This window comes from Grammomys surdaster, unplaced genomic scaffold (genome assembly GCF_004785775.1).
Source record: "Grammomys surdaster isolate TR1022 unplaced genomic scaffold, NIH_TR_1.0 125769, whole genome shotgun sequence".
Taxonomy (NCBI): domain Eukaryota; kingdom Metazoa; phylum Chordata; class Mammalia; order Rodentia; family Muridae; genus Grammomys; species Grammomys surdaster.
In genome coordinates, this window is record NW_021620600.1 from 278,618 (window position 1) to 289,203 (window position 10,586).

Here is a 10,586-nt window from a genome sequence, read left to right on the forward strand (position 1 = left end):
ATCCTAACTTTTTTTACTGATGGACTACAGTGTGTAAGTAAAAGCCAAATAAACCCTTTTGCTTTTGGTCATGATGTTTTATCACAACAATAGTAAACCCTCACTAAAACAAGTTGTTACCCAGATGTTGGTACGACATAGCTGTGAGAGACCTGACCATGTGTTTTGGGGAAGATTGTAGAAGGACTTTTGGAACTTTGAACTGTAAAAGCCATCGAGTGTTGATATATTATCAGGATGTTCTGTAGGAGCTTGGGAGAACGTAGGGGCAGTGCACATGATGGAGTAGTGGGGGATGTTTTGTGCACTGTGTATTCAAATGCTGATTTCTCCCAGAGATCTGGTTGCAGTCCAGACTTTGATATTGTAATTGTTATAAAACATCTCCTGATGATATTTTATAAAATATTGTTCTCCATCACCTTCTGATTGGTCAATAAATAGTTGAACAGCCAATAGCTAGGCAGGAGAGGAAGAGGTAGGTCTTCCAAGCCCAGAGAGAAGGAGAGGGTCTCAGGTGAGACCCAGAGAGTCACCATCAGGACATGGATGAAGGAGGTGCCAAGGTGAGACAAAGGTGGCAGGTAATGGACCACACAGCTGGGAAGTAGGCCAGGCCAGCATTGTCAGGTTAGAACAGCTGAGAATCTGCCCAGCTATTGTATCTGAAGCTTTTATGAACATAAAGGTCTCCATGTCACTATTAAGAGCAAGGGTGTGCATAGAGAGCAGGACCTTTAAAATGGCAGTCTGGCTCATTTCAGAAAGAAGCAAAGACTATATTGGGCCTTTTGTGTGAAGAGTCTTTGGTGTGTCTGGTCAGATGGGGCTTAAGAGTCAGTCATGATCAACAAAAGACCAGCCCCATTGAAATGAAACCTTTGTGGGACAACTAATGGTGGTTAGTTGGAGCTGAGAAATTAGCAGTGATTAAGAAGAGTCTAGCATCCCTTTAAGTTTTCTGGTAAGTGTTTCCTAAGAGTCATCACACAGAAGATGTGTTTCAGAGGTAGCTAGGTTGCCCTTTGTGCTGGCAGCTGGACTTGGTAGTCTTAAAGGGTCAACCAGGTGGGACCTTTTTTGAAGACATGAAGGGGACCGTGGAAAGCAGCTGAGGCTTGGCACTGTGAGAGGCCAGGAGAGGCTGCTGGAGAAGATGCAGCCAGAGTAGCAGTGGCAGCCCTGGGACTGAAGGGTCATGGAGAAAGGGAGAGGCTTTGCTCCATGAAGAGAGCTCAGGAGAGCTATTGGTGAAAGTATAGACTGTCTGCACAAGACCCCAGAATTTTGGAGATGCTAGTTCTGTGGAGTGACCACTCAGAACAGCAGCAATGGTGGAATGCAGCCTACCAGAGCTTAGATTAGCTCTGTGTGGAACAGAGGGTAGAGCCAGAGAAACGACCCAAGCCCTTTGAAGGTTCCCAGAACATGAACGAATCTCAGACATTGGACATTGTGTTACAAGTCACACAGTTGGGAGTCTGATTTTGATTTGACTGTGACTGTGCCATGATTCTTCCCTCTTGAAGTAAGAAAGTATGATTCTTCCCTCTTGAAGTAAGAAAGTATTTCTTTTTTATTTTACAGAAGTCCACAATTGAGAGACCTGAAAGTTTAAACTTTTAAGGTCTTTTTTTTCTCTTTCCCCAAGAAAGAGTTTCTCTGTGTAGCCCTGGCTGTCCTGGAACTCACTCTGTAGACCAGAATGTCCTGGAATTCAAAGATCTGCCTGCCCCTGCCTCTCTCTGCCTCTCTGCCTCTCCGCCCCTCTCTCTGCCCCCCTCTCTCTCTGCCCCTCTCTCTCTCTGCCCCTCTCTCTCTGCCCCTGCTGCCACCCCTCCCCCTGCCGCCCCTGCCTCTCTCTCTGTCTCTCTCTCTGTCTCTCTGTCTCTCTCTCTGCCTCTACCTCTGCCTCTGCCTCTGCCTCTGCCTCTGCCTCTGCCTCCGCCTCTGCCTCCTGAATGCTTGCGTTAAAGGCATGTGACACTATATCTGGCCTAATTTGGAATATTTTATATTGTGATGTCCCTAGTAATTCGAGATCTCAGGGGTGAATAAAAAGTAAAGGCTGTGGCTTAAGAGTGATGTGTTTATGTGTTAAGCTGGTTCAGTTGGGCTGGCTAATTTTATGTCAACTTGACAAACTAAGAGTCACTGGAGAAGAGGGAGCCTCAATTAAGAAAATGCATTTTCCCCTTCGGCCCCTGCCTGGTCCCTTGGACTGGAGCAGACACAGAGTCGGTCTGCTCCTGTCCTGTGGAGAAACTGAATCCTGAGTCATCCAGGAGCCACTGCACTCAGAGCAGCTGGTAAGAACTCCATCTCACTCCCTAAGCCCCAGAGATACATCTGGGAGCCAGGGACATCCAGGGCACAGCAGCTACCCAAACCCCGCCCCTCCGGAATTCCACTTCCCTTCGGCCCCTGCCTGGTCCCTTGGACTGGAGCAGACACAGAGTCGGTCTGCTCCTGTCCTGTGGAGAAACTGAATCCTGAGTCATCCAGGAGCCACAGCACTCAGAGCAGCTGGAGCCACTACACTCAGAGCAGCTGAAACTGAATTCTGAGTCATCAGGGACCCACTGCACTCAGAGCAGCTGGAGCCACTGCACTCAGAGCAGCTGAAACTGAATCCTGAGTCATCGAGAACCCACTGCACTCAGAGCAGCCGAGGAGCCACTGCACTCAGAACAGAAGGATTACCAGATCCAAGAGGTGGCCTGAGTCCCAGGAGTTCTTCCACCCGGGAGATTAGGGGCATAAGACCACAGAGACCTCTGGACTCCGAGGAGCTCTGCAATAAGCAAGATAACTGGAAATACAGATTCCAATCTTACACAGAAAGGGCAGGTACCACTAGAGTTACCCAGATGGCGAAAGGCAAGCGCAAGAACATAAGCAACAGAAACCAAAGTTTCTTGGCATCATCAGTGCCCAGTTCTCCCAATATAGCAAGCCCTGAACACCCCTTCACACCTGAAAAGCAGGATTCAGAATTAAAATCACTTCTCATGATGATGATAGAGGATTATAAGAAGGAATTAAGTAACTCCCTTAAAGAAATACAGGAGAGTACAAGTAAACAGATAGAAGCCCTTAAAGAGGAATCACAGAAATCCCTTAAAGAAATGCAAGAAAACACAAAGAAGGAATTAAACAAAAACATTCAGGATCTGAAAATGGAAATAGAAACAATAAAGAAAGTTCAAAGGGAGACAACCATGGAGATAGAAAACCTAAGAAAGAGATCAGGAGTCACAGACGCAAGCATCACCAACCGAATACAAGAGATAGAAGAGAGAATCTCAAATGCAGAAGATACGGTGGAAAATATTGACACAGTTGTCAAAGAAAATGAAAAAAGCAAAAAACTCCTAACTCAAAACATCCAGGAAATCCAGGACACAATGAGAAGACCAAACCTAAGGATAATAGGTATAGATGAGAATGAAGATTCCCAACTTAAAGGGCCAGTAAATATCTTCAACAAAATCATTGAGGAAAATTTCCCTAACCTAAAGAACAAGATGCCCATAAACATACAAGAAGCCTACAGAACACCAAATAGACTAGACCAGAAAAGAAATACCTCCCGTCACATAATAATCAAAACATCAGATGCACAAAACAAAGAAAAAATACTAAAACCAGTAAGGGAAAAAGGTCAAGTAACATATAAAGGCAGACCTATAAGAATTACACCAGACTTCTCACCAGAGACTATAAAAGCCAGAAGAGCCTGGACGGACATCATACAGACCCTAAGAGAACACAATTGCCAGCCCAGATTACTATACCCAGCAAAACTCTCAATCAATATAGATGGTGAAACCAAGATATTCCATGACAAAACCAAATTTGCACAATATCTTCCCACAAACCCAGCACTTCAAAGGATAATGGATGGAAAACGCCAACACAAGGAGGGAAACTACAACCTAGAAAAAGCAAGGAAGTAATCTTCCAACAACCCCAAAAGAAGATAACTATACAAACATAACTTTACCTCTAATAACAAAAATAACAGGAAGCCACAATCATTTTTCCTTAATATCTCTTAACATCAATGGTCTCAATTCCCCAATAAAAAGACGCAGACTAGCAGACTGGATACACAAACAAGACCCAGAATTTTGCTGCATACAAGAAACACACCTCAGTGACAAAGACAGACACTACCTCAGAATAAAAGGGTGGAAAACAATTTTCCAAGCCAATGGTCCCAAGAAACAAGCTGGAGTAGCCATTCTAATATCAAATAAAATCGACTTCCATCCAAAATTAATCAAAAAAGATAAGGAAGGACACTTCATACTCATCAAAGGAAAAAGCTACCAAGGTGAACTCTCAATTCTGAACATCTATGCCCCAAATGCAAGGGCACCTACATACATAAAAGAAACTTTACTAAAGCTCAAAACACACATTACACCTCACACAATAATAGTGGGGGATTTCAACACCCCACTCTCAGCAATGGACAGATCATGGAAACAGAAACTAAACCGAGACACTTTGACATTAACAGAAGTTATGAACCGAATGGACTTAACAGACATCTATAGAACATTTCATCCTAAAACAAAAGAATATACCTTTTTCTCAGCACCTCATGGTACCTTCTCCAAAATAGACCATATAATTGGTCACAAAACAAGCCTCTACAGATACAAAAAGATTGAAATAATCCCTTGCCTCTTATCAGATCACCATGGAATAAGACTGGTCTTTAATAATGACAAAACCAATGGAAAACCCATGTGCACATGGAAACTGAACAACTCTCTACTCAATGATGACTTGGTCAAGGAAGAAATAAAGAAAGAAATTAAAGACTTTTTAGATTTCAATGAAAATGAGGACACATCATACCAAAACTTGTGGGACTCCATGAAGGCAGTGCTAAGAGGAAAACTCATAGCTCTAAGTGCCTACAAAAAGAAACTGGAAAGAGCACACACTAACAAGTTGACTGCACAACTAAAAGCCCTAGAACAAAAAGAAGCAAATACACCCAGGAGGAGTAGAAGGCAGGAAATAATCAAACTCAGGGCTGAAATCAACCAAATAGAAACTGAAAGAACAATACAAAATATCAATAAAACCAGGAGTTGGTTCTTTGAGAAAATCAACAAGATAGATAAACCGTTAGCCAGATTAACCAGAGGGCACAGAGAGAGTATCCAAATTAATAAAATCAGAACTGAAAAGGGAGACATAACAACAGAAACGGAAGAAATTAAAAAAATCATCAGATCCTACTACAAAGGCCTATACTCAACAAAACTGGAAAACCTGGATGAAATGGACAATTTCCTAGACAGATACCAGGTACCAAAATTAAACCAGGAGCAGATAAACCATCTAAATAGTCCCATAACCCCTCAGGAAATAGCAGCAGTCATTAAAAGTCTCCCCACTAAAAAAAGCCCAGGACCAGATGGTTTTAGTGCTGAATTCTATCAGACCTTCAAGGAAGACCTAATACCAATTCTCTTCAAACTATTCCACAAAATAGAGACAGAAGGAACACTACCCAATTCGTTCTATGAAGCTACAATTACACTCATTCCCAAACCCCACAAGGACCCAACAAAGAAAAAGAACTTCAGACCAATCTCCCTTATGAACATCGATGCAAAAATACTCAATAAAATTCTAGCAAACCGAATCCAAGACCACATCAAAACAATCATCCATCATGATCAAGTAGGTTTTATCCCAGGAATGCAGGGATGGTTCAATATTCGGAAATCCATCAATGTAATCCACTATATAAACAAACTTAAAGAAAAAAACCATATGATTATCTCACTAGATGCTGAGAAAGCATTTGACAAAATTCAACATCCCTTCATGATAAAAGTCTTGGAAAGATCAGGAATTCAAGGCCCCTACCTAAACATAGTAAAAGCAATTTACAGCAAACCAGTAGCCAACATCAAGCTAAATGGAGAGAAACTTGAAGCAATCCCACTAAGATCAGGGACTAGACAAGGCTGCCCACTCTCCCCCTACCTATTCAATATAGTACTGGAAGTCTTAGCCAGAGCAATTAGACAGCAAAAAGAAGTCAAAGGGATACAAATAGGAAAGGAAGAAGTCAAAATATCGCTATTTGCAGATGATATGATAGTATACTTAAGTGACCCCCAAACTTCCACCAGAGAACTCCTAAACCTGATAAACAACTTCAGCAAAGTGGCTGGTTATAAAATCAACTCAAACAAATCAGTAGCCTTCCTCTACATGAAAGATAAACAGACTGAAAAAGAAATTAGGGAAATGACACCCTTCACAATAGTTGCAAATAATATAAAATACCTTGGTGTGAATCTAACCAAGCAAGTGAAAGACCTGTATGACAAGAACTTCAAGTCTCTGAAGAAAGAAATTGAAGAAGATCTCAGAAGATGGAAAGATCTCCCATGCTCATGGATTGGCAGGATTAATATAATAAAAATGGCCATCTTGCCAAAAGCAATCTACAGATTCAATGCAATCCCCATTAAAATCCCAACTCAATTCTTCACAGAGTTAGAAAAGGAAATTCTCAAATTCATATGGAATAACAAAAAACCTAGGATAGCGAAAACTATTCTCAACAATAAAAGAACTTCGGGAGGAATCACCATCCCTGACCTCAAGCTGTACTACAGAGCAATAGTGATAAAAACTACCTGGTATTGGTACAGAGACAGGCAGGAAGATCAATGGAATAGAATTGAAGACCCAGAAATGAACCCACACTCCTATGGTCACTTGATCTTTGACAAAGGAGCTAAAACTGTCCAGTGGAAAAAGGACAGCATTTTCAACAAATGGTGCTGGTTCAACTGGAGGACAACATGTAGAAGAATGAAAATTGATCCATTCTTATCCCCTTGTACAAAGCTCAAATCTAAGTGGATAAAGGACCTCCACATAAAACCAGATACACTGAAACTAATAGAAGAGAAGGTGGGGAAAAGCCTCGAATACTTGGGCACAGGGGAAAAGTTCCTGAACAGAACTCCAATGGCATATGCTCTAAGATCGAGAATTGACAAATGGGACTTCATAAAATTGCAAAGTTTCTGTAAGGCAAAGGACACTGTCAATAGGACAAAACGACAACCAACAAATTGGGAAAAGATCTTTACCAATCCTTCATCTGATAGAGGGCTAATATCCAATATATACAAAGAACTCAAGAAATTAGACTCCAGGCAACCAAATTACCCTATTAAAAAATGGGGTATAGAGCTTAACAAAGAATTTTCAACAGAAGAAACTCGAATGGCCGAGAAGCACCTAAAGAAATGCTCGGCATCCTTAGTCGTCAGGGAAATGCAAATCAAAACAACCCTGAGATTCCATCTCACACCAGTCAGAATGGCTAAGATTAAAAACTCAGGTGATAGTAGATGCTGGCGAGGGTGTGGAGAAAGAGGAACACTCCTCCATTGTTGGTGGGACTGCAAGATGGTGCAACCACTTTGGAAATCAGTGTGGCGGTTCCTCAGAAAATTGGACATAGCATTACCCGAGGATCCAGCTATACCACTCCTAGGCATATACCCAGAAGGTGCTCGAACATATAATAAGGACATATGCTCAACTATGTTCATAGCAGCCTTATTTATAATAGCCAGGAGCTGGAAAGAACCCAGATGTCCTTCAACTGAGGAATGGATTAAAAAAATGTGGTATATTTACACAATGGAGTATTACTCAGCTATTAAAAACAATGAATTTGAGAGGTTCCTAGGTAAATGGATGGAACTAGAAATTATCATACTGAGTGAGGTAAGCCAATCACAAAAGAACACACATGGTATTCACTCACTGATTATTGGATATTAGCCCAGAACCTTAAAATGCCCAAGATGCAACTCACAGGCCACATGAAGTCCATAAAGAATGAAGACCAAGTGGGGGTGATTCGGTCCTTCTTAGAAGGAGCAACAAAATACTCAAGGGAGCAAATATGGAGACAAAGCGAGGGACAAAAACTGAAGGAGGGGCCGTCTGAAGACCTTTCCACCTGAGTATCCATCCCATGTGCAGTCACCAAAGGTAGATGCTGATGTGGAAGTCAGGAAGTGCATGCTGATAAGAGCCTGATATGGATGTCTCCTCAGAGGTCTTCAAGAGTCTGACATATTCAGAGGCAGATGCTCACAACTAGCCATTGAAGTGATCATGGGGTTCTCAATGGAGGAGTTAGAGTGAAGACTGAAGGAGCTGAAAGGATTTGTGGCCCCATGAGGAGAGCAACAATACCAACCAACCACAGCTCCCAGGGTCTAAACCACCAGCCTGGGAGCACTTATGGAGGGATCCAGGGCCTTAGCTGAATATATAAGAGTGGAGGGCCCTGCTGGGCACAGGTGGAAGATGAGATCCTTGACCTCATGAAGGCTGGACGCCCCAGGGGGTGGGAGTTTTGAGGGTGGGGAGGTGGGAGTGGGGGGGTAGATAGAGGTTACATCCACAAAGAAGAAGGAGGAGGTGTGAGGGGATTGGGGGTTCCTGGGTGGGTGGGGGATGGGGTAAGGGGACAACATATGAAATGTAAATAAAACATCCAATAAAAAAATTAAAAAAAAAAAAAAGAAAAAAAAGAAAATGCATTTTCTTAATTAGTACAGGCATTTTCTTAATTAGTAATTGATGTGGGAGGGCCCCGCCTTTGGGGGTGGAACCATCCCTGGGCTGGTGGTCTTGGGTTCTCTAAGAAAGCAGGCTGAGCAAACAATGGGGATCAAGCCAGTAAGCAGCCTCTCCATCAGCTCCTGCCTCTAGGTTCCTGCCCTGTTTGAGTTCTTGTCCTAACCTTTTTCACTGATGGACTGTGATGTGGAAATATAAGCCAATTAACCCTTTCTTTCCCAACTTTCATGGGGTCATGGTGTTTGTAGCTAAAAACAAAACAAAACAAAACAAAGACAAAAATGAAAAAACAAAAACTCTCCATTCGTGCTTCCTCGGGGACCTCAAGGCTAACAACTGCTCCCTGGGTATCTCACCCAGCCAGAAAAGGACAGCAGACAGTCCAGTCTGAGCCTTGAGAGGGCAGCATTCTGTGCTCATGAATGGAAGACAGGGAAGGGCCTGCACTCTGTGAGGACTGAGCAGGTCAAAGTGGTGATGTCCGTCTCAGAGGTTCATACAAGGACCCCTCTGGGGGTGGCCCCTCCTATGTCCTTCAAGAGCTGACACTGAGTAAGCAGCACTCTACCATGGCCACACAAGGCACTCAGAGGACAGAATCAGAGACCTGTGATGCCCTAAGCATCATTTGTTTATGAAAAGTCACATGCTGTCCAGGATGGCCCAAATTTAATCTGTAACTGAAGATAAACTTTGACTTCTGATCCTCCTGCATCCACCTCCTGAACACTGGGATTACAGATGCTATCAGGTCTATGTGCAGTGCTAAAGATAGAACCCAGGGCTGTGTGCCTGCTTGGGCCTTTCATCCCCAGTCTTCCTAAGAGGCTTTTACTTAGGGAGCACATGGACACAGTCCTAAACCTGGTTGCCACGATCATCCCCAGGCCAAGCTCATTCTCCACACTCCTGGGCCAAGGTCACTCAGGCCATGGCCTTACCAGGGATTTGCTCTGTGCTGGCATCCTGTTGTTCCTCACACTTCCCTGGATCCCTGACCCTTCCTCCCTCTCCTCTGTGCATAGTACTGAGCATCCTGTAAACATGACCATCTGCTGCAAACTGGACCCAGACTCTCTTGGACACCTGCCGGGAGCCAAACCCAGGAAATTACCTGCTGTTCTGGAAAAACCTAGTCAGTTAAAGTACAAGGTTAAGAAAGGACTTCATGGTCTGAGGCCATAGGAACTTAAAGAACGTCTGGTATTTCCTAGAAGCTGGTTAGTGGGATGGTCTTAGGCCAGGAGGATACGATAGTGGGATAGCCTTAAGCAATGATCCTTGCCTAAACTTCCCGTTTTGCTATGCCTTTATAACCTGCAATTAAAATTTGAGAGCTTGATCAAAACCCTCGACTTGCTCTCCTTCTTCATGTCTCTTGTCCTTTCATTTGTCCAAAACCCCCTAGGTCCTCGTTGAATTCCCCGAGGGCCGGTGCAGACACCTGCTACACAGGACTTCCTCAGGCCACCCTGGGGTTTCACTCAGTTGTTCTAGTGACTCTCATTTGTCACTATGGGAAAGTTCAGAGCAGAATGAGAGTAGGGTGCAAGGTCAGGGTGTGGGGACCTGGTGGTTGTCACTGCAGTGATAGTGCTGGAGTCTCCTGTAGCCATGCTGACTCCATAGGAGAACCTGATCCATAGCCCTATCTCAAGGGGATTATTGGAGACCTGCTTCACAGATCCAAGGGTTCCTGTGGGTAACCCCAATCCTCAGTCTGCATCTCCTTAAAAGGTCAAACTGATGCTATGTGTCTCAACATGATCACTATAAAACACTCCCAAATGTACCTCTTGGCTGGCCAGTTATCATGGGAACAATGACCCCTCAAGCAGACAGGTCTTTGCAGGTACTTACCCTAAAGACAGGCTCGCTCCTTCCTTCCTTCCTTCCTTCCTTCCTTCCTTCCTTCCTTCCTTCCTTCCTTC